At 42.8% G+C, this 22,123-nt stretch overlaps 1 long non-coding RNA gene across 3 annotated transcripts in view; it reads right to left on the bottom strand.

Annotated features, from left to right (window-relative positions):
- LOC112928193 (uncharacterized) overlaps nt 1-22,123 on the bottom strand; it is a 152,177-nt gene that overhangs the window by 125,243 nt on the left and 4,811 nt on the right. The window lies entirely within an intron of this gene.

Raw genomic sequence — 22,123 nt, 5'->3', positions numbered from 1 at the left:
ATATTATCAGAAAAGAAAATAGCAAGTCAGTTTTACTCATGAATACAGATGCAACATGTATACAAAATATTAGCAATCTATTTGCTAAAATACTAGCAAATCTAACAGTGTATTAAAGAAAAAGATAATAAATAATGACCTAGTCATATTTACCCCAGGAAGTCAAGGATAGTTTAATACTAGAAAAGTCCTAAATGGAACTCATCACATTAACTAGAAGAAAATGATATGATATCATTACATCAGACTTTTAAAAAACTGTTGTAAAAAATCAACAGCTATTATTCATGATAAAAATTCTTAGTAAATTAGAATAGAGGAGAATATCCTTAACCAGATTAAAAATATCTAAGGTAAAAAAAAAAAAAAAAAAAAAGCCTGGACCAAAAAACATCTTAAAGAGGTTAAAAACTAAAGGCCCACCCTTTATAATCAGGAATGAGACGATGATCATTTTTATTCAACGTTGTATTGGAGAGCACAGGTAGTATAAAGAGACAAGAAAAAAGCAGAGAAGCCTAAGGATTGGAAAATAAGTAAACTGTCATTATTTGACATGAGTGTTTACAAAGAATCTACAAATAACTGGAGATAATAGAATTTAGTCAAGTGAATGGATATAAGATTATATAGGAAAGTCAACTGCAATTTTATATACCTGCAGTAACCTAGAAAATGTAACTTAAAAGGAAAAAACCCTGAAAATAGTATAAGAAAATATCAATTGAAATAAATTGAACAGAATATGTAAGACAATGTAAAGTTATAAAACTTTATTAACTGAAATTAAAGATGACCTAAATAAATGGAAAAATAAATCCTACCTACAGAGAACAAAGATGTGAACTCCCTCTGAAGTAATTTACAGTTGTTCAAAATTCCAAGAATGTTTTTTTCTTTTTTAAGATTTTATTTATTTATTCATGAAAGACACAGAGAGAGAGGCAGAGACATAGGCAGAGGGAGAAGCAAGTTCCATGCAGGAAGCCCGATATGGGACTTGATCTCAGGACCCTGGGATCATGACCTGAGCCAAAGGCAGACATTCAACCGCTGAGCCACCCAGCTGTCCCACCAAGAATGTTTTTCATTGAATTTTGTTAGGATGATTCTAAAATTTATATAGAAGAGTAAATAGCCATGAATTGCCAGATATTGATGAAAAAGAAGAGGAAAATAAGAGCAAATTCTGGAATTCAGGGCTTAACATGAAGCTATAGTAAACATGGTGGAGAGCCAGATTGATCAGTGGAATAAAATAGAGTCTAGGGACAGACCCACATACTTATGGCTCTTATTACATGACAAAGGTAATATATCATAGATCAGTGGGGAGATGGGGGGACTTAATAAATAGAGCTGACCAAAGGGGCTAATATGAAAAGAATTCCCAATATACCAAGTACTGGTGAGGGGGCGAATGGAAAATCCTCACATGCTACAGAGAGGAGTATAAACAAATACAATCACTTTGGAAAACAATTGGCATTATCTACTAAAGTGGAACACACATCTACCCCATGACATCTACCCCCTCAGCAATTCCACTCTTAGGAAAATACATACCCAACAGAACGTGGACACACGTCCACCAAAAGGCATAGGCAAGGAGGCTCATAGCAGCATTACTGTAATAGCCCCATGCTGGGAACAACCCAATATGCCCACCAATGAAATGGACAAGGGAATGACAATGAACTACAGGTACATGTATCAAAATGGGTAAATCTCACAAACAGGGACACCTGGGTGGCTCAGCAGTTGAGCCTCTGCCTTTGGCTCAGCTCAGGGCATGATCCTGGTGTCCCGGGATGGAGTCCCAGATCAGGCTCCCTGTATGGAGCCTGCTTCTCCCTCTGCCTGTGTCTCTGCCTCTCTCTGTGTCTCTCATGAATAAATAAATAAAATACTTTAAAAAAATCTCACAAACATAATGTCCAAAAAAAACCCTTAACCAGACACAAAAGAATAGATGGGATCCTGAGTTCAAGTCCCACATGGAGTATAGAGATTACTTTAAATAAGTAAAAAACTTTTTTAAAAAAAGTAAAAATAAAATAGAAAATATTTGCAAATCATATCTGATTAGAGACATGTATAAAGAACCTTTACAAGTCAATAATAGAAAGATGAATAACCATTTTAAAATGGGCAAAGGATAGGAACAGACATTCCTAAAAGATATGCAAACTGCCAGTAAGCAAATGCACAGATGCTCAACATCATTAGGCATTAGGGAAATTAATGGCTATAATAATAATTTTAAAAACCCAGAAAATAACAAGGTTGGGAAGGAGGTAGAGAAATTAGAACCCTCACACACTATGGAAGGAAATGTAAAATGGTACAGCAGCTTGGGAAAATAATCCAGCAGTTCCTCAAAAGATTAAATACACTTATCATGTGACTCAGCAATTCTACTCCTAGGTACACACGCCAGAAAATGAAAACATACATTCACACAAAAACTTCTACACAAATGCTCATAGCATCATTCAAAATAGCCAAAAAACAGACATAACTCCGATGTCCACCAATTGCCTAACAGAAAAGTAAATATGGTTTCTCCATGCACAATAATGTTATTCATTATTCAGCAACTAAAAGAAGGAAGTGTTGATTCATGTTACAACATGGATACAACCTCAAAAACACTATGCTGGGGCAGCCCGGGTGGCTCAGCAGTTTAGCGCCACCTTTGGCCTGGGGCCTGATCCTGGGGTCTGGGGATGGAGTCCCACATCAGGCTCCCTGCATGGAGCCTGCTTGTCCCTCTGCCTGTGTCTCTGCCTCTCTCTCTTTGTGCCTCTCGTGAATGAATAAACTAAATGTTAAAAAAAAAAAAAAAAAAAAAAACACTATGTTAAGTCAAAGAAGTCCTGGGATGCCTGGGTGGCTCAGCAGTTGATTAGTCTGCCTTCAGATACTGGAATTCCCAGGATCTAAGTTCTGCATCCGGCTCCCTGCAAGGTGCCTATTTCTCCCTCTGCCTCTCTCTGTGCTTCTCTTTTTTTTTTTTTTTTTTAATTTTATTATTTATTCATGAGAATACACAGAGAGGAGACAGAGAGAGAGGCAGAGGGAGAAGCAGGCTCCATGCAGGGAGCCCAACGTGGGACTTGATCCGGGGTCTCCAGGGTCATGCCCTGGGATGAAGGCAGGCGCTAAACCGCTGAGCCACCCGGGCCACCCTCTCTGTGCTTCTCATGAATAAATAACAAAATCTTTGAAAAAAAAAAAAGGAAGTCCTTAACAGAAGACTATGTATTACATGATTCCATTTATATGAAATGTCCCAAATAGGCAAATCTACACAGTGTATCAGTGCTGGCCTATGGCTGGGGTAGGGAGGGCACAGATGGGGGGTCCAGCTGATGTGCTGATGATTTGCACAACTTTTTAAATATGTGAAAATTAACTGAATTAAATGGGTGAATTTTTCAGTATGTAAATTATGTAACAATAAAGTTGTTAAAACAAATAGTAACTATTTTTTTTAAAATCTTGCTAAGCAAATGTTTGTGTAAAGTTTTTTTTTCTTTTCAAAGGCTAGTACATTTAAACTTTTAGAACTTCCTTTTCTTCATTTCCTGTAAATTTTTTATTTCCTTCTATTTATAGATGCCCCATTAGGTCTGATAAACCAATCAAAACAAACCTTAAATTTAAGACATGTTACAATTTAACTTATTAACACACTACAAAGTAGGAAGATATTTCAGACTCCCACAGATACTCTGAAAACTTTCAGCTTCAGTTCTACAACCACAACCATGTGCCAAAATAAACCAAGAGACACAAAAACCCACTAGCCTCAATGGGCTGTTCTCCTTTCAATGTTTTCTTAACGCTCTCAATATTTTAATTGATTTGAGCTTGCAAAAAGGAAAGCAAACTATTAAAAAAAAAAAAAGACTAACAAATCAGTTTCCCACATTTCCCACTGGAGAGAAAACAGACACACACACACACACACACACACACACACACACACACACCAGCCCACTGCTCTATTAGGAGATCAACAAATAGAGCATAAAACCAATTGTCAATCACTGCTGCCAGCAATGGGAAATAGTCTGGACAAGAACTAAAGCCAAAACAGCCCGAAAACAAACAGCAGAGAAAAAATGAAAGAAAACAAGAGAGAGAGATTGAGGGGTAGTATGTTGGGGGAAAAACAGAGTCCGTAAAGGTAGTTTTAATGATGGTTAAAACCCATGAGACTTCTGTCACAGGCAACAATGTAACTGGCTCTGGCCAGTAAGTCCACTGAGCATCCCTATTGGATGTCCTCCAAAACTCAAGGCATAATGTTCAAGATATGAGACATGAGGGGACAGCTGAGTGGTTCACGGGTTGAGCATCTGCCTTTGGCTCAGGGCATGATCCGGGAGTCCTGGGATTGAGTCTCACATCGGGCTCCCTGCATGGAACCTGCTTCTCTCTCTGTCTGTTTCTACCTCTCTCCTTTTCTGTGTCTCTCAACAATAAATAAATAAAATCTAAAAAAAGAAAGAAAGAAAGAAAGAAGAAAGAAAGAAAGAAAGAAAGAAAGAAAGAAAGAAAGAAAGAAAGAAAGAAAAAGAAAGAGAGAGAGAAAGGAAGGAAGGAAGGAAGGAAGGAAGGAAGGAAGGAAGGAAGGAAGGAAGGAAGAAAGAAAGAAAGAAAGAAAGAAAGAAAGAAAGAAAGAAAGAAAGAAGAAAGAAAGACATGACTCTAGGGCATTCCACAAAATACCTCCTCAAAACTGTCAAGGTCATCAGAAACAAATTTACAAATCTGGAAACAATCCAAATACCTTTCAAATGATAAATGGTTAAACAAAATGCAGTATATGCTCTTCATCAATAAGAAAGAACCAATGGCTTACTGATACACAACGTGGGCAAATCTCAATTGCATCTGGCTAAAAGGAAAAAGCAAATTCAGAGGCTATATACTATATGATCTCATTTATAGAATAGTCTAAATATGGCAAAACTATATGACAGAAAACAGCTTTGTGGCTGCCAGGGGCAAGAGGTGGGAAGAGAGGGACACCTGTGTGGCTCAGCAGTTGAGCATCTGCCTTTGGCTCAGGGCATGATCCTGGAGTTCCCAGATCGAGTCCCACATCAGGCTCCCTGCACGGAGCCTGCTTCTCCCTCTGCCTGTGTCTCTCATGAATAAATAAATAAAATCTTAAAAATAAAAAAAAAAGAGGTGGGAAGAGAAACTGTATAGGGAAGGGCAGGAGAGAATTCGGGGGGGGGGGGGGTGACAAAACCATTGTGTCATGACTGTGGTAGTGATTATGTCGTCATGTATGCTTATTAAGACTCATTTTTTTTTAATTTTTATTTATTTATGATAGGCACACAGTGAGAGAGAGAGAGAGAGGTAGAGACACAGGCAGAGGGGAGAAGCAGGCTCCATGCACCGGGAGCCCGATGTGGGATTCGATCCCGGGTCTCCAGGATCGCGCCCTGGGCCAAAGACAGGCGCTAAACCGCTGCGCCACCCAGGGATCCCAAGACTCATATTTTTAAGGGTGAATTTTTACTGTATTAGAATGAACCAAGGAATTAAAGTGTGTGGGTTTTTTTTTAAGATTTTATTTATTTTTTATTTGAGAGGAAAGAGAGAGCATGAACAGGGGGTGGTGGGGTAGGGCAGGCAGAGGAGAGGGAGAAGCAGACTCCCTGCTGCGCAGCAAGCCTGACTCAGAGCTCAATCCCAGAATCCTGGGATCATGACCTGAGTCAAAGGCAGATGTTTATCCCACTAAGCCACCCAGGGGCCCCTAAAATGAACCAAGGAATTAACACCCAACACATTACAAGAAAAAGTTGGAGGCAAACAGGCAAAGCATATAAATAGGAGATACACAAAAGGGAAATTTTAACAAGTACAACAGAACGATCTCATCGGTGCTCAGAAAGAAATCAGAAATAAGACACTTTATACTCATCAGACTGCCAAACATCAGTGAGAAAGAGGATACCAAATACCGGCAAAGATGGAGAGACAAGGGACTCTGTCTACACTGGGTGGTGCGGGGCAGACTGGGGCACTCATGCAGGAGGCTGCCCAACGATACCTAGGAACAAGTAAACCCCTTAAGGCTTGGCCACTCCACTAAGAGGTTTGTGCTGAGGCCCAGAAGGAGCAGGACAAGATGTTCCCTGAAGTGGTCTTGATGACAGCAGGGCATTGGGGGGAACCAACATGTCTGTCACGAGGAGAATGAAGGAGAATGAAGAAGTGAAATGTGGTGGATGTATGCTGTGGAATACCGGGCAGCTCTCTGACACAATGAATCAAATGTTCAGGCACCAACATGGATAGATATTAAAAACAATGCATGTGTGTGGTGGGGGGACAGAATGAGAGCTCTGAAAATGCAATATTTTCTTACAATGTTGTTTTTTTTAAGTAATTTTACATCCAATGTGGGTTTGAACTCATAACCCTGAGATCAAGAGTCACGTGCTCCACTGACAGAGCCAGCCAGGCATCCCTTATTAGAATTATATATTAGAACGTGCAAAGGATTTTAAAACCAGCATAGGATTGTTCAAGGGACTGTTCCTACATTATTCAAGGAGCCAGAGAAAACACTTTAGAGTTGATCTAGTGTAGTGGGTGAGGGGCACGGAAGCGGAGGCCAGAAACACATGGATAATGGCAGTATGTCAAGATGTTATGGGTCCTGATGGGGACAAGGGAGGAAAAGGAGGAGGTGGGGGCCACAAGGTTGGGAAAAGAGAAACAGAGTGATACTTACAGGAAAGAGGCTCTAAGATGAACAGCTCCTTGCCTGACAGCTCAATCTCCACCAGGACAGGCTGGCTTACACTCAGAGGGTGGACGATAAATGGCTGAGGTTTACCTGATGCAGAAGCACCCCTGGTCACCTCAAGTGATGAGAAAAGAAAGCCAAACAGGGGCTGGGACTTTGTTCAGAGCCTCAGTACTGGTGTGTGTGATGAAGCAGGGAGGAAGATTAGAGCCAGATCTGAAGCACCTTCAACAGGTGACAGACCGTCTGGTTTTCCCTCCTTGTGGCCACCTCCAGAGCACCAAGGAGTCTTTGGAGGGGTCTGAAGTGGGACAGAGCTTGATCACATTGGCCCACGGGAGAGCAATGTGGATGTAGGTGAGGAGATTCGGCAGGAGACTGGGTGCCCAGTACCATGAAGCATCTATTCCAAGCCTGTTACAGGGTATTTGGGGAGTCCCACAGTGAAGAAGGACAGTTCGCCATGGAGCAAGGAAGGACAAAACCAGTCATTACAAACTTGGTCAAGTGTGATGTGGCAAACTGAATCACATGAGTCCGGAAGGGTGGGAGACCAGGCCTAAGGGGTCAGGGCCAACCTTCCTGTTGAGGTGACATCTAAGCTGAAATCAGAAATAACAAGGGTTAAAAAAACAAACAAAAAGCACCCTGTGGACATGAAGTTGGCATGAAATGGAGTGGTGAGGCCAAGACTGGTGGGAGATGAGAAGTAGGCAGGGACAAAGTGATGCCTTGAGAGCCCTCTAGGGCCTTGGGGAGTTTGGACAGGACTCTAAAGGGCTGTGGGAACCAGCAGGGACAGACTTTCGGGTTTACTGGGCACTTACTATGGGCTACGTGCCAAGTTCTGTATTATACGTAGATAATCAAGTTTTATCCTCCCCCATAAAGAGAGGTTGTTATTAACCTAATTCATACCTAAGGAAACTGAGGCAGGAAAAGGTTAAATGACCTGCTCAGGGCAAGGTCATACAAATAGTAAGAGAAAGACCCACACATGATCACTATATAGGATATTGCTCAATAAAACAATGGCCCGCATTCAATGAGCAATTACTATATGCCAGGCAATCTGATTCCAGGGCCTCTGAACTTACCATGTCATTGACCAAGAAAGAGATCTTTTTAAGAATTCCTCGGGCTATAAAATTATATGGGAAAATCCCAGTCCCTCCCTGGACCTCAAGGTCCTCATACACTAAATGGAAAGGCTGGGGATGCCTCGGTGGCTCAGTGGTTGAGCATCTGCCTTCAGCCCAGGGCGTGATTCCGGGATCTGGGATCAAGTTCCACATCAGGCCCCCGATGGGCAGTGGCAAGCACAAGGTCACCTAGCCAATTTAGCCCAAATTAAGACGAGGCTAGAATGCCCAGCTTCGTCTGCCTTCTGGATGCCAGCAGCCTCTTGAACCTGCAAGGTCCCCTCAGTTCTAAGATGTTAGGATCCCACCTCCAGGCACCAGCAGCCCAGGTCCCTGGAGCCCTCAAGAGCCTCTGGCTGGTTCTTGGGCACCTAGGCTCAACAGTCCTTTCTGCAGAGCTGGCACTCGTGGTGGGCAGCAGTAGCCAGAGCAATGACTGCAGTGGCAACCAAAAAGGACATCACTCGGAAGAACTTTCCACCCATCCCACCCCTGCCTCACAGCCACACACATCCGCCGAGTCACTTGGGCAGACTACTGGTCTCCATTTCCGCCACATCTGCCAAAAAAGGCAAACAGTAGAATCAGCTTCATCGGTCATTGTGAAGTTGGCAGTTACTTTACATAATCACCTATTAGACCTAACTCTATAAACTTGTAGAAATCACCAGCATCTCTTCCCTGGCTAGAAATTAACTTCTCAGAAGGGGTAAGATAGACTTTCCCTGGAGCTTGATCTGTCTTCATCCTCAGAACACTTTCAGAAGGCCCACTGTGTATCAAATCCTATAGTGTGGTTTGTGGGGGAGGAGGGATAATCTTTATTACTAAATATATATAAATTGGGTATCCCTTTAAAAAATAAATACATATATATAAATATATATAAGCATATGGCTTTTTTTAAGATTTTATTTATTTATTCATGAGAGACAGAAAGAGAGAGAGAGAGAGAGGCAGAGACATAGGCAGAGGGAGAAGCAGGCTCCATGGAGCCCGATATGGGACTTGATCCCGGGACTCCAGATTCATGCCCTGGGCTGAAGGTGGCGCTAAAGCACTGAGCCACCCAGGGATCCCTAGGCATATGATTTTTAATAAAGAAGGTCCTTCTTAATTTTTTATTTTTTATAGAGAGAGAAAGAGCAAGGGGGGTGGGCAGTAGAGGGAGGGAGAGAATCCCAAGCCAACTCCACACCCAGTGCAGAGCCTGATGGGGCTCAATCTCATGACCCTGCCACCATGACCTGAGCCAAAACCAAGAGTCGGCCACTAAATCAACTGAGCCACCCAGGGACCCCCAGGACCTTCTTTATGCATTGAAATAAATCTGAGGAAAGAAATGTATATAAATCAAACATTAAAACAATTCATATGGGGTGCCTGGGTGGCTCAGTTGGTTGAGTGGCCAACTCTTCATTTCAGCTCAGGTCATGATCTCAGGGTGGTGAGACCATCCCCTCAACAGGCTCTGCCCTCAGCGGGGAGTCTGCGTCTCTTCTCCTCCATCTCCCTCTGCCCCTCTCCTGGCTTGCATATACACATATTCTCTCTAAAATAAATAAATAAATCTTTTAAAAGTAAGTAAGTAAGTAAGTAAGTAAGTAAATAAATAAATAAATAAATAAATAAATAAATAAATAAAATAATTCGTGTAATTCTTTTCATGCCCCTCCCACTTCTACAAACAATATTCTGGGGACCCAAGGTCACCCTGAAGAGGAACTGGGGAACTGGGGCTCAGGCCTGAGGTTAAGATATGGTACTAGTAGCTGAATGTAACCTGCTTCTTGGCTTGTAAGATACACAAGTACAGATGAGGCATCCCAACTTTACAGTATCTGGGAAAATAATTTGAGGCCAGAGGTAACACAATGGAGTAGTTAGGAGAACAAAATTAGATTGCAGTCTGGTTCTGCCATTTATTAGCTATATGAACTTAAGCATGTTATTGAACCTCTCTGAGGTTCAGTTTCTCAGCCATAAAATGGAGATAACTCACTGAGGTACCTGGGTGGCTCAGTCAGTCAAGCATCTGCCTTCTGCTCAAGTAATGATCCCAGGGTCCTAGGATCCAGCCCTAGCTCCGGCTCCCTGCTCAGTGGGGAGTCTGCTTTTTCCTCTCCCTCTGCCCCTCCCCCTGCTTGTGCTTGCATGCTCTCTTCTCAAATAAATAAATAAAATATCTTTAAAAAATGGAGATAGGGTACCTGGGTGGCTCAATCAGTTGAGTGTCTGCCTTCGGCTCAGGTCATGATCTCAGGGTCCTGAGATCCAGCCCCACATCATGCTCCCTGCTCAGCAGGAAGTCTGCTTCTCCCTCTCTCTGTGCCCCCTGCTTGTGCTCTCTCTCACTTTCTATTTCTTTTTTTTTTTTTTTAATTATTTATTCATGAGAGCTAGAGAGAGAGAGAGAGACAGTCAGGCAGGCAGAGGGTGAAGCAGGCTCCATGCAGGGAGCCTGACATAGGACTCGATCCAGAGACTCCAGGATCACACCCTGGGCTGAAGGCAGGCGCTAAACCACTGAGCCAGCCAGAGATCCCTCATTTTCTATTTCAAATAAATAAATAAAACCTTAAAAAAAAGGAGATAACTCACACCTCAAAGAGTTGTTATGAGGATTAAAGAAGTTTATAAAGTACATAGGACAGTGCCCAGTACAGAGAAAGTGCTATTTTTTTAAAGTTATTACATAAAATAAAATTTAAAATACATATATTTAATGTGCCCTGAAGTTGGTTCTATAGGGAAAAACACTTTGGTTACATAAACACAGTCCAGAGGATTCTAGGAGTTCACAAGCTCTGGAAGGAAAAGAAGTCCCAAAGCTAAGAAAAAAATGACATCAATGAATAGTGATACACTATAAGTGACAAAATATATTGGATTTGCTGCTAAACAAAACCCCATTCCATACATACAATGGTGTAAAAGAGAATTCGAGCACTGCATCCAAGTGAATAAAAGCAAGCCACAATGGAAAGATGTACTGAAGGAAATGCTACTGGTACCCATGGCAAAAGTAAATATATCAGCAAAATCCGGTACAAAGCTGCAAAACCCATCCTTGCTAAGATGCTGCGTGTTGTCACACATCCCACTAGGGGTCGCCCAAGGTCACCCAGAAAATTGGGGACAGAGGTCAATTCCCAGCCCAAGTGGCATTCTGTGATGCCAGCTGCCTGTAAACCTGCCAAGTTCCTCTCTTACTAAGCTGCTCAAGGGACCAGCAGCCCCAGGCCCACTGAGCCCTGAGGAGCTTAAATAAAGGGATTCTTCAGCATGAGGGGCCCCAGAGTCATACTCTGCAACATCTCCTTCCATGCACAACATGGGCACATTACACTGCAGCAGGAGAAAACACAAAATACATTTTTAGGAGGGGGAAAGAGGACGAAGAGCACATTATCTTCATTTTACAAGTGAGAAAATTGAGGCTCAAATGATTAAGCAACCTGCCCAGGGTCACACTGCTAGGGAACTTCGGAACCACAATTCACACCCAGATGGGTCAGACCCTTGTCACTTGGTTACTAATGGCCTCCTCAGATGGGCCTGGGAGAAGAGAAAAACTGGTAAGAAGGTTGTATGAAGGAGCCATCATGAAGGGATGGCTACTTCCTTCCCCAAAGCCCCTCCATGCCTTCCTCAATTGGTCCAAGAAGGCTGTCTGCTTCCCCCAGGAGCCGTAACACTTGAGGATGGGGTCAAAGCCTTTTCTTGGAGATGCCTGGGTGGCACAGAGGTTTAGCACCTGCCTTCAGCCCAGGGCGTGATCCTGGAGACCTGGGATTGGGATCGAGTCCCACATCGGGCTCCCTGCAGGGAGCCTGCCTTTTTTTTTTTTTTTTTAAGATTTTTATTTATTAGAGACAGAGAGAGAGAGAGAGAGAGAGAGAGAGAGAGAGATAGGCAGAGACACAGGCAGAGGGAGAAGCAGGCTCCATTTGGGAGCACGACGTGGGCCTTGATCCTGGGTCTCCAGGATCACACCCCCAGCCAAGGGCGCGCTAAACGCTAAACCGCTGAGCCACCAGGGCTGCCCCAGGAAGCCTGCTTCTGCCCGTGTCTCTGCTTCTCTCTCTGTGTCTCTCATGAATAAATAAATAAATAATTTTTTTTTTTTTAAAAAAAAGCCTTTTCTTGGCTCCTCATCCTAGCAGAATCCCAGAGCTGCAGGGTAAGTTTATTTACTCAGCCAGGGCTGCCCCCCACCACTCTAAAGGGCTCATCTTCAGTGCTCAAGGACCTGATTTCCTCCCTGTCCTGCCCCCTCCCCATTCCTCCCCTCAAGGCCTCCTGGATTTCCCAGCCGCTCCTCAAACCCTGTCAGTTCTACATCTAGAATCCCACTCAAGTCCCTACACTGTCCACTGTTCCCAGCCTGGCCTGGAACCCCTTTCTCAGGCCTCTGGACATCATGTGGACTACTGTGATAGTCTTTTGTTCTCATATTTTAAAACTAAAGTATGGGATCCCTGGGTGGCTCAGAGGTTTAGTGCCTGCCTTTGGCCCAGGGCGCGATCCTGGAGACCCGGGATCGAATCCCACGTCGGGCTCCCGGTGAATGGAGCCTGCTTCTCCCTCTGCCTATGTCTCTGCCTCTCTCTCTCTCTCTCTCTCTATCATAAATAAATAAAAATTTTAAAAAAATAAAAATAAAAAAATAAAACTAAAGTATGGGACGCCTGGGTGGCTCAGCGGTTAAGCGTCTACCTTTGGTTCAGGGCATGATCCTGCAGTCTTGGGATCAAGTCCCACATGGGGCTCCCACATGGGGCTCCCTGCAGGGAGGTTTCCCTGCTCTCCCTCTGCCTATGTCTCTGCCTCTGTCTCTCATGAATAAATAAGATCTTTAAAAAAAGAAAAATGCATACATTTTAAGCATACTGGTTCATGAACTGCCCTATTCCAGCCTCTTAACTAGCCTTCCTGATTCTCCCTGACCTGCCTCTGATCCATCCTCCACAGGGTGGTTTCAGGTTGTTCTTCCCAAGTGTATCTGACCATGTCACTGGCCTGTCCAAAACCCTCCAGCAGCTCCCCATGATCTAAGGATAGAGATCCACAGAAATAGAACAGAAACACTCCTTGCCTTTGAGAGAGAAAAATATGAAGTCAGATGTAAATCTGCCCTTAAGAATTCACTTCAGCTAAAGGGAAACTATTGGGCACAAGGTACTTGGACCTTAAAGGATTTTGTTTATTCAGATGCTGAGCCATAAAATGTCTCCATCTGGGATGACAAGAAAGTAAATTTACAACCCAATGAACAAAGAGCATAGTTAAACTGCCTATGTGAGCTGTTGGTCAACTTAAATGTATGAGAAAATTTAACCACTTGTTGCAAGTTTCCCTTTATTGCTGCTTTGTCTGCAACCCATTTTTTTTTTTTTAAATAAAATGTACCCACTTTACACGAAAAATGTAATCAATGTTGGCAAAATTTTGCTCATTCCCATTTCTGGGCCAGCCCACCTTCCCACCTGATCTACTTTTCATAGATTGCTTTTCCTTCTCTAGAGTTTTATGGGAAGAGGTCATAACAATATTCACACTTCCATGTCTGGCTTCTTTCATTTGGCATATTTGTGGGATTCATTCGTATGACTGCATGTATCTGTAGTTCTCCTTCATTGGTGATAGTAATCCATCATACAAGTATAACACAATTTCTTTTCCTTTCGCCAGCTGATACCTATCCAGGCAGCTTACAGTTTGGGATCTATTATGAATAAGGCAGCTATGAACATTCAGGCACAAGTTTTTGTATGGACATATACTTTGTTCTCTACCAAAGAAATGACAGATTTCGGGGCAGCCCAGGTGGCTCAGCGGTTTGGCACCACCTTTGGTCCAGGGCGGATCCTGGAGACCTGGGATCGAGTCCCACATCAGGCTCCCTGCGTGAGGCCTGCTTCTCCCTCTGCCTGTGTCTCTGCCTCTCTCTCTGTCTCTCATGAGTAAATAAATAAAATCTTTATTAAAAAAAAAAAAAAAAAAAGAAATGACAGATTTCTCTGTGGTGCTTCCTGCTATTCCATGCAAAAATTAAGTATCCTCTTGCTATTGATTTAGCACAGAAGCCTGTCTTTCCCATATGAAACACACACACACACACACACACACACACACACACACACACACACGATTTGTGAAACACAGATCAGAAACCCGTAGGAAGTCATAAAATGTAACTAGTAAAGATTTATTTGATGGAACTTTCCCTGTTTCCCAAGCATTAGGCGGAGCAAGGCATAAGCATTTTGCCATTTATCTCTCATGGCAGGCTTATAAGGAGATAGGGTAGTTATTTCCATTTCCCATATAGGAAGCTGGGTGCAGGGAGAGGAAGGGAATAACCCAAAGTACACCCAGAAAGGACCCACCAGGGCCAGGGTATATCCTAGATAGGACTTGAAAACTGACTCTACCACTTGGTAGAGACTCTCCTTAGGCCTCAGTTCAATGATTCACTCATCATCACAGATCTCTGAGACTCTTCTAGAAAGTCCTGGTTTCAAATATTCTGTTCCCTCAAATAATCAAAATGTCCAGGAAATGCCAACATTTCACCCAGCCACAGCAGCAAGTCAGAAGAAGAAGCCCAGCACACAAAGCCAGGTGGAAAGTTCTCTCAAGCTTCTCTCTCTGACTGCTGCCCCACACAACTCTGAAGTTGGTCTGGGTTGAGGGAAATCTCTTGATGGGTTGGACCCAAGCAGACCATGCCTGACCCTTGAGAAGTCAAAATAACAAAGACAACTAAAGCACCATTAAATGGCTCTACAAAAGGCAGAGGGAGAGATCTGATTGTGCTCCAGAGAAGAAAGGGGTGAGGAGAGAGGGAAGGAGACCAGAGCCAGGAGCAGGTGGTAGAGGGTTGGGTACTGCTGGGCCATGACAAATCCTCCAGTAGCCAGGGCACTGGAAGATGTCCAAGGATGGGGAACATGGAAATCGGAGTCCTGTGTTTGTGTCGAGTACACCTTCCCTCTTACCTTCTGACTGCAAATGACTTATTCCACATGTGTTAGCATGGCTTGCTGAGGGGTGGGAAGGTTGAGGGGAGACCCTGAGAGAGGTCAAAGGGAAAGGGACGGAAATGTGGAGACAACACAGAACCAGGCCATGCTTGTAGGCCAGCAGGCCCCAGAGCCCAACATAGTGCCGAACAGGCATGTCTAGCAATCTACAAGTATCCTGGGAAGGGCTGAAGGGGACTTCCCTGGAGTAGAGAACAGAATTCCAGCTGGTCTTATCAAGACCCTGGGTAGGCAGCCCCGGTGGTGCAGCAGTTTAGCACCGCCTACAGCCCAGGGTATGATCCTGGAGACCTGGGATCGAGTCCCACGTCGGGCTCCCTGCATGGAGCCTGCTTCTCCCTGTCTGTGTCTCTGCGTATCTCTCGCTCTCTCTCTCTCTCTCTCTCTCTCTCATGAATAAATAAATAAATAAAATCTTTTAAAAAAAATCTTAAAAAAAAAAAAAAAGACCCCCTGGGTAGGAAGATCCAGCTGACACAGAACACCTGAGTGAGTCTGAAATGACTGAGAAAACAGATGCTGGAGGAACATCTGGGGACACACCTGGAGAGGCAGGGCAGATTAGTAAGTATGTGGATTTAGGAGTCAGACTGTCTGGGTTTAAAATACTTGAAATAGGGGCAGCCCTGGTGGCTCAGCGGTTTAGCGCCACCTCCAGCCTGGGGTGTGATCCTGGAGACCCGGGATGGAGTCCTGCATCGGGCTCCCTGCGAGGAGCCTGCTTCTCTCTCTGCCTCCCTCTCTCTCCCTCTCCGTGTCTGTCATGGATAAATAAATTTTTAAAATCTTTAAAAAAATACTCGAAATAAAGAGAAACACTGTATAGGGACAAAAGGGTCAATCCGTCAGAAAGATAGAAACATTTTAAATGTATCTGTACCTGACAAAAGAGCACCAAAATATATGAGGTAAAAACTGAAAGGTTTTGAAGGGAAAGGTAGACAATTCAACAATCCACACTGCTCTTGCTTTTCCCCAAAGCTCATTTCTGTCTCAGGGTCTCTGCTCTTGATATGTCCCCTGCCCGCAATAGCCCTCCAAAGATCTACCCATGGCTGGAGTCTCTAATCCACTGAAGATTTCTAGTCCATGTCACCTCCTGAGGTGGCATTCCTCTAACCAACTTATCCACAGCAGCTCAACCTCTCACTCTCTATGCCAGTACTCTGATTTATTTTTCTTCTGAGCATTTATCTCTGACATCATCTGCCTATGGCCTGTTTCCCTTCATTTGAATGTAATCTCCCTGTGGTGAGTGTTTTGCTTAATATACTGCTTTTTATTCCCAGTGCCTAGATGAGAACCTGGCACACAGAATGTGCTCAAGAAACATCTGTTGAAGTGGAAGACAAAGTTCAGTAATAGGACACACAGATAAATGGATCAGGGATTTGGTACAGGGATAAAGGTACCTCCAACCAAAGGGAGAAAGGCAGACTAGTTGACCCAAGGAGATGGAGCCACTGGGAAGCCACATGAGAAAAAAATAAAGTTGAAGCAGGTGGATTTATGTCAAGTATGTAACATGACTCCTTTTAAAACTCTACTTTCAAAATGCAAAAACCCAGAAGAAAATGGAGAAGAGAAGAGGGAACCCACAGCGAAATTTTTGAGGCTGGAAAGAAATGGACAAGTACTATCAGACGGCAACACCACGTAGGCAATATGAAAAACTGACAGTTTCGCCTGATTTATACCGAAGAATCCTCAAAAGGCTCAGAAATTAGTGGTAGGAAAAACTGGTAGAAGAGGGTTTAAGAAACGGCTCAAAAACTCCAAAGAGTAGACACCTAGATCTCCTCCCTACATTACCCACCTTGTCCCCTCATGGAGGACAGACTCTGGCAGATCAGAAATGTTTTTTTAGGAGAGAGTAAAGAAGGTCCCTGGACAGGTGGACAGAGGGCACAGAAGATGGAGAAGGTACCAGCAACAGAGGGATTATACAAAAGTCCACATATTAACTGTTGAGGATGTCCAGAACCTCAGCCCTCTTGCTCCACCCAGCTCCTGGAACACTGCCAGAGAGGCACAGCGCTCACAGTACTAATAGGGAAACCTGCCCCTGGGCTTTCATGCCCCACTCAACAACCAGAACTCCCAGCAAAATGGCAAAAAGGGACCCCTCTCAAGGCATTCCATCAAGGAACTCCAGTCCACTAAGGATGAGAGGAGATTCTAGAACTTTCTACAGAAGAAAAAGTAGGTCATATGCACAGAATCAGTATTCAGAATGACTCAGGACTTCCCAATTGCAATACTGAAAGCTGAGAGACAGAAGAGTAATGCCTTCAAAATCTGACGAAACTTCTAGATATATAACCAAATTGAAAACAGGGCCTTGGGATCCCTGGGTGGCACAGGGGTTTGGCACCTGCCTTTGGCCCAGGGCGTGATCCTGGAGACCCGGGATCGAATCCCACGTTGGGCTCCCGGTGCATGGAGCCTGCTTCTCCCTCTGCCTGTGTCTCTGCCTCTCTCTCTCTATGTGTGTGACTATCATAAATAAAAATTTAAAAAAAAATTATAGAAAACAGGGCCTTAAAAAAAAAAAAAAGACCAGGGCCTAGAACAGATATTTGTACACCACATTCACAGCAGCAGTATTCACCAACAGCCAAAAGGTGGAAAGAATCCAAGCATCTACTGATGGATGAATGGATAAACAAAATGTGGTCTATCCATACTACATAAGAGGTAAGAGGTAATCCCCCCCACCCAAAGAACCAGGAAGCTTTTCAAATGCAAAGAGAGAGGTCTCTAAGATATGCTGTTAACTGAAAAAAGCAAAGTGAAGAACAGTGCATAAAGTATCATTCACTTACTGACCTCCTTCAAAGGTTTTCTTTCAGTGTCAAAACCAGGATAAAGGGCATCCCTGGGTGGCTCAGTGGTTTGGCGCCTGCCTTCGGCCCAGAGCGTGATCCTGGAGTCCCGGGATTGAGTCCCACATCGGGCTCCCTGCGTGGAGCCTGCTTCTCCCTCTGCCTGTGTCTCTGCCTCTCTCTGTCTCTGTATCTCTCATGAATAAATAAATGAAATCTTTAAAAAAAAAAAAAAAAAACACAAAAACACAAAGATAGAGTGCAAAAAATTTCATTTTCCAAAAGACCAGAGGGGACAAATTATACCCAGATCTTCTGAAGGGATAAGGCTTTATCTTTGCCAAAACATTCATCCTAAAGTTGAAGGCAGATCTATGTTTTGTATGACCTGACACTTACATAATTTGAGGGGACCTTCCCTAAGAAAAATAATGTGAAATATACAAAAATTTGAACAATGTGAATATTGCTTTAAAAATGAGAAAAAAAATTATAGCAAATTACAAAGTTTTTAAAAACTAACAAATATCACAAACATCACAAAATCCAAAAAATAACATTTTTTTTTAACTGCCTAAAACATCTCTGTGAGTCTTTTTTTCCTACTTTTGGGGCCATATTCTCTGATGGCCCTTCATATGAGAAAGGTTTTATAATATCTTTTTATATAGAGAAAATAAAGATGACTCAGTCTTTCTTTTAACATGTACACTTATAACTATATAAGTTGCATTATCCAGTATATTCCTGGCAGAAGAAATCTTTCACTTTTTTTTTTTTTGAAATCTTTCACTTTTAATAAGTGTTGGTAAGAACTGAGTCTTTTGCTTCTATTTTTACAGTCGTTATGATTGGAAGAATTTTCCATAGACCAGTTTCGGACTCCAGGTGTTTCAAATTTTGTTTATCATCCTTATGCACTTCTAGTGCAGATGCTGTAGGACACCTGTCTATGGTGATACTACTCAGTTCTTGCAGCCTTTCCTATACCAAAGCGTATCCATACCACTAGTGTAAGTGACTGCAAACCACACAAAGAGATAAAAACTAAACTAAGTATAATCTAACCCAACCTTTAGCCAGATCCAAAAAATGTCCAGGACCAACACGAGGTCACCTAACAGGAAAACAGTGAGGAGAGAAGTCATAGTGGAATAAGACAGTGGTCTTAACTGATTACAATAAAAATGTCTTAATTTTGTACATTTTATAGAACTATATGACCCCTTCCAGGGGCCTTGGAAGAGACAAGAGTGAGGGTCCTTAAAACACAAAAGTCATTAGCTTCACGGAGGAGGATCTGTCTCCATTACAGAAATTCAAAGGTTTTCCTTCTCTGGCCGAAATTTGTCTTTTCAACCTCCAAAGTAGTAGTCTTGGGGATGCCTAGGTGGCTCAGTGGTTGAGCGTCTGTCTTTGGCTCAGGGCGTGATCCCAAGGTCCCAGGATTAAGTCCCGCATCGGGCTCCATGCATGGAGCCTGCTTCTCCCTCTGCCTCTCTCTGTCTCTCATGAATAAGTAAATAAAATCTTAAAAAAAAGATATTCCCTCCTTGAGACATACCATGAACACAGTATAAGAACTTACCGCCTTGAAAGAAAAAAAAAAAAAAAGAACTTACCGCCTTGGAAAAAGTGACATCACACATCCAAGAAGACAGGAAAGATGATAAGAAATGGTGTGCCATTCAGAAAAAAAGTTATTGGGATTCTTAGCCTCATAGTAGAAACCAAAATCAAGTCCAGATGTAATAAAGGGTTAAATGTTAAAAAGTAGGCCTTGAAGGAACAAAGTCAAAAAGTGGAGGTGAATATCCGTTGATTGCTTGTACTCTTTCCTAGCCCAACAGCAATGGACAACATCACAGAGACTGACATTTGACCAAGTAAAAAGTTAAACATAAACAAACAAAACAGGAGCCTGGCTGGCTCAGTTGGAAGAGCATGGGACTCTTGATCTCATGGTCGTGAGTTTGAGCTTCACATGGGGCATAGGGTTTACTTTTTTTAAAAAATGCTCAATGTCACTGGGCATCAGGGAAACATAAATCAAAATCATGATGAGACACCATCTCATACCAGTCAGAATGGCTAAAATTAACGAGTCAGGAAACAACAAATGTTGGCAAGGATGCAGAGAAAGGGTAACCCTCTTGCACTGCTGGTGGGTACACAAGCTGGTACAGCCACTCTGGAAAATAGTATGGAGGTTTTTCAAGAAGTTAAAAACAGAGCTACCCTATGACCCAGCAATTACACTACCAGGTATTTACCCCAAAGATACAAATGTAGTGAAACGAGACACCTGCACCCCAATGTTAACAGCAATGTCCACAATAGCCAAATTATGGGAAAAGCCCAGCTGTCCATTGACAGATGAATGAATAAAGAAGATATGGTATACATATACAATGGAATATTACTCAGCCATCAAAAAACACGAAATCTTACCATGTGCAAAGACATGGATGGAATTAGAGGGTATTATATAAATGAAACAAGCCAATTGGAGAAAGACGATGCTCATATGACTTCATTCATATGTGGAATTTAAGAAACAAAACAGAGGAGCATAGGGGAAGGGAGGAGAAGATAAAATAAGATCAAATCACAGAGGAAGACAAACCATAAGGGATTCTTAACTCTAGGGAACAAACTGAGGGTTGCTGGAGGGGAGGTGGATAGGGGGCTAGGATAACTGGGTGATGGGCATTAAGGAAGATACGTGATGTAATGAGCACTGGGTATTATATAAGACTGATGAATCACTGATCTCTACTTCTGAAATTAATAATATACCATATGTTAGCTAATTGGATTTAAATAAAATAAAATTTTAGGGATCCCTGGGTGGCGCAGCAGTTTGGCACCTCCCTTTGGCCCAGGGCGCGATCCTGGAGACCCGGGATCGAATCCCACGTCGGGCTCCTGGTGCATGGAGCCTGCTTCTCCCTCTGCCTATCTCTCTGCCTCTCTCTCTCACTGTGTGCCTATCATAAATAAATAAATAAATAAAAATAAATAAATAAATAAATAAATAAATAAATAAAATTTTAAAAATAAATAAATAAAATAAAAAATAAACAAAACCAATCTAGCTTAGAAAAATGTAAGGCAGACAATAACCTTGGGGAAAAACCTACCTGCAACAAACATAATAAACAAGGGTTAAGCACCCTACTGAAAAGAGTTTGCAAGTCAAAAAGAAGCTCAAGACTTCAAAAGAGAGGCATCTGGGACGCCTGGGTGGCTCAGTGGTTGAGTGTCTGCCTTTGGCTCAGGGCATGATCCCCAGGGATAGGGACTGAGTCCCACATCTGGCTCCCTGCATGGAGCCTGCTTCTCCTTCTGCCTATGTCTCTGCCCCTCTCTCTCTGTCTCATGAATAAATAAATATAGTCTTTTAAAAAGGGGGTGTGGGGCACCTGAGTGCCTCAGTGATTGAGCAACTGCCTTTGGCTCAGGTCATGATCCCAGGGTCCTGGGATCTAGTCCCACATCAGGCTCCCCACAGGGAGTCTGCTTCTCCCTCTGCCTGTGATTCTGCCTCTCCCTAAGTCTCTCATGAATGAATGAATGAATGAATGAATGAATGAATGAATGAATAAATAAATAAATAGTTTTTAAAAAGACTTCAAAAGATGTGCAGATAATTCACAGGTGACAAAAGTACAATAATTACAAAATGTTAAGATATTCAATCTCACTAATAATAAAAAATGCAGATTAAAAGAACCAAAGGCTATTCTTCAGCCATCAAAGAAAAAAAGGTTCACACCAAATTGCTAACACCTCCTGTGGCTCAGGACTTGGCTGAGCGAGCACTCAAACACTACAAACACTGTCATGGAGAGTGCTTCAGGTTTATGCCCTAAAAATATCCATTCTTACTCTTTGTCCCAGTAATTCCACTTCAGAGAATCTATTTCAGGAAATTCTCAAAACTGCAAAGATATTTATGTAGAAAATGTAAATTGCAGCCCTGTCGAAATGGGGTGGTAGGGAATGTAAATAAGAGAGAGGAGAGAAAACACCTCTCAGGATGTGTGTATGTATTTGCATGCATTTATGTGAAAGTAGAAAAAGGTGAGAAAGGATACATACCTGCTAGTCCTGCTAGTGCTGGAAGGTGGGAATGAGGGGGGCATTATTCACTTTGTTTCTATATGCCTCTGCATTGATTAACTTGCCCTAATTAACAGTGTATTGCTTTTGGAATTATAAAACATACCCCAGGAGGGGCGCCTGGGTGGAACAGTGTGTTAAGTGTCCAACCCCTGGTTTTGGCTCAGGTCATGATCTCCAGGTTGTGAGATCAATCCC

Source organism: Vulpes vulpes, chromosome 14 (genome assembly GCF_048418805.1).
Source record: "Vulpes vulpes isolate BD-2025 chromosome 14, VulVul3, whole genome shotgun sequence".
NCBI lineage: Eukaryota > Metazoa > Chordata > Mammalia > Carnivora > Canidae > Vulpes > Vulpes vulpes.
This window is presented reverse-complemented; position numbering and strand designations above follow the sequence as displayed.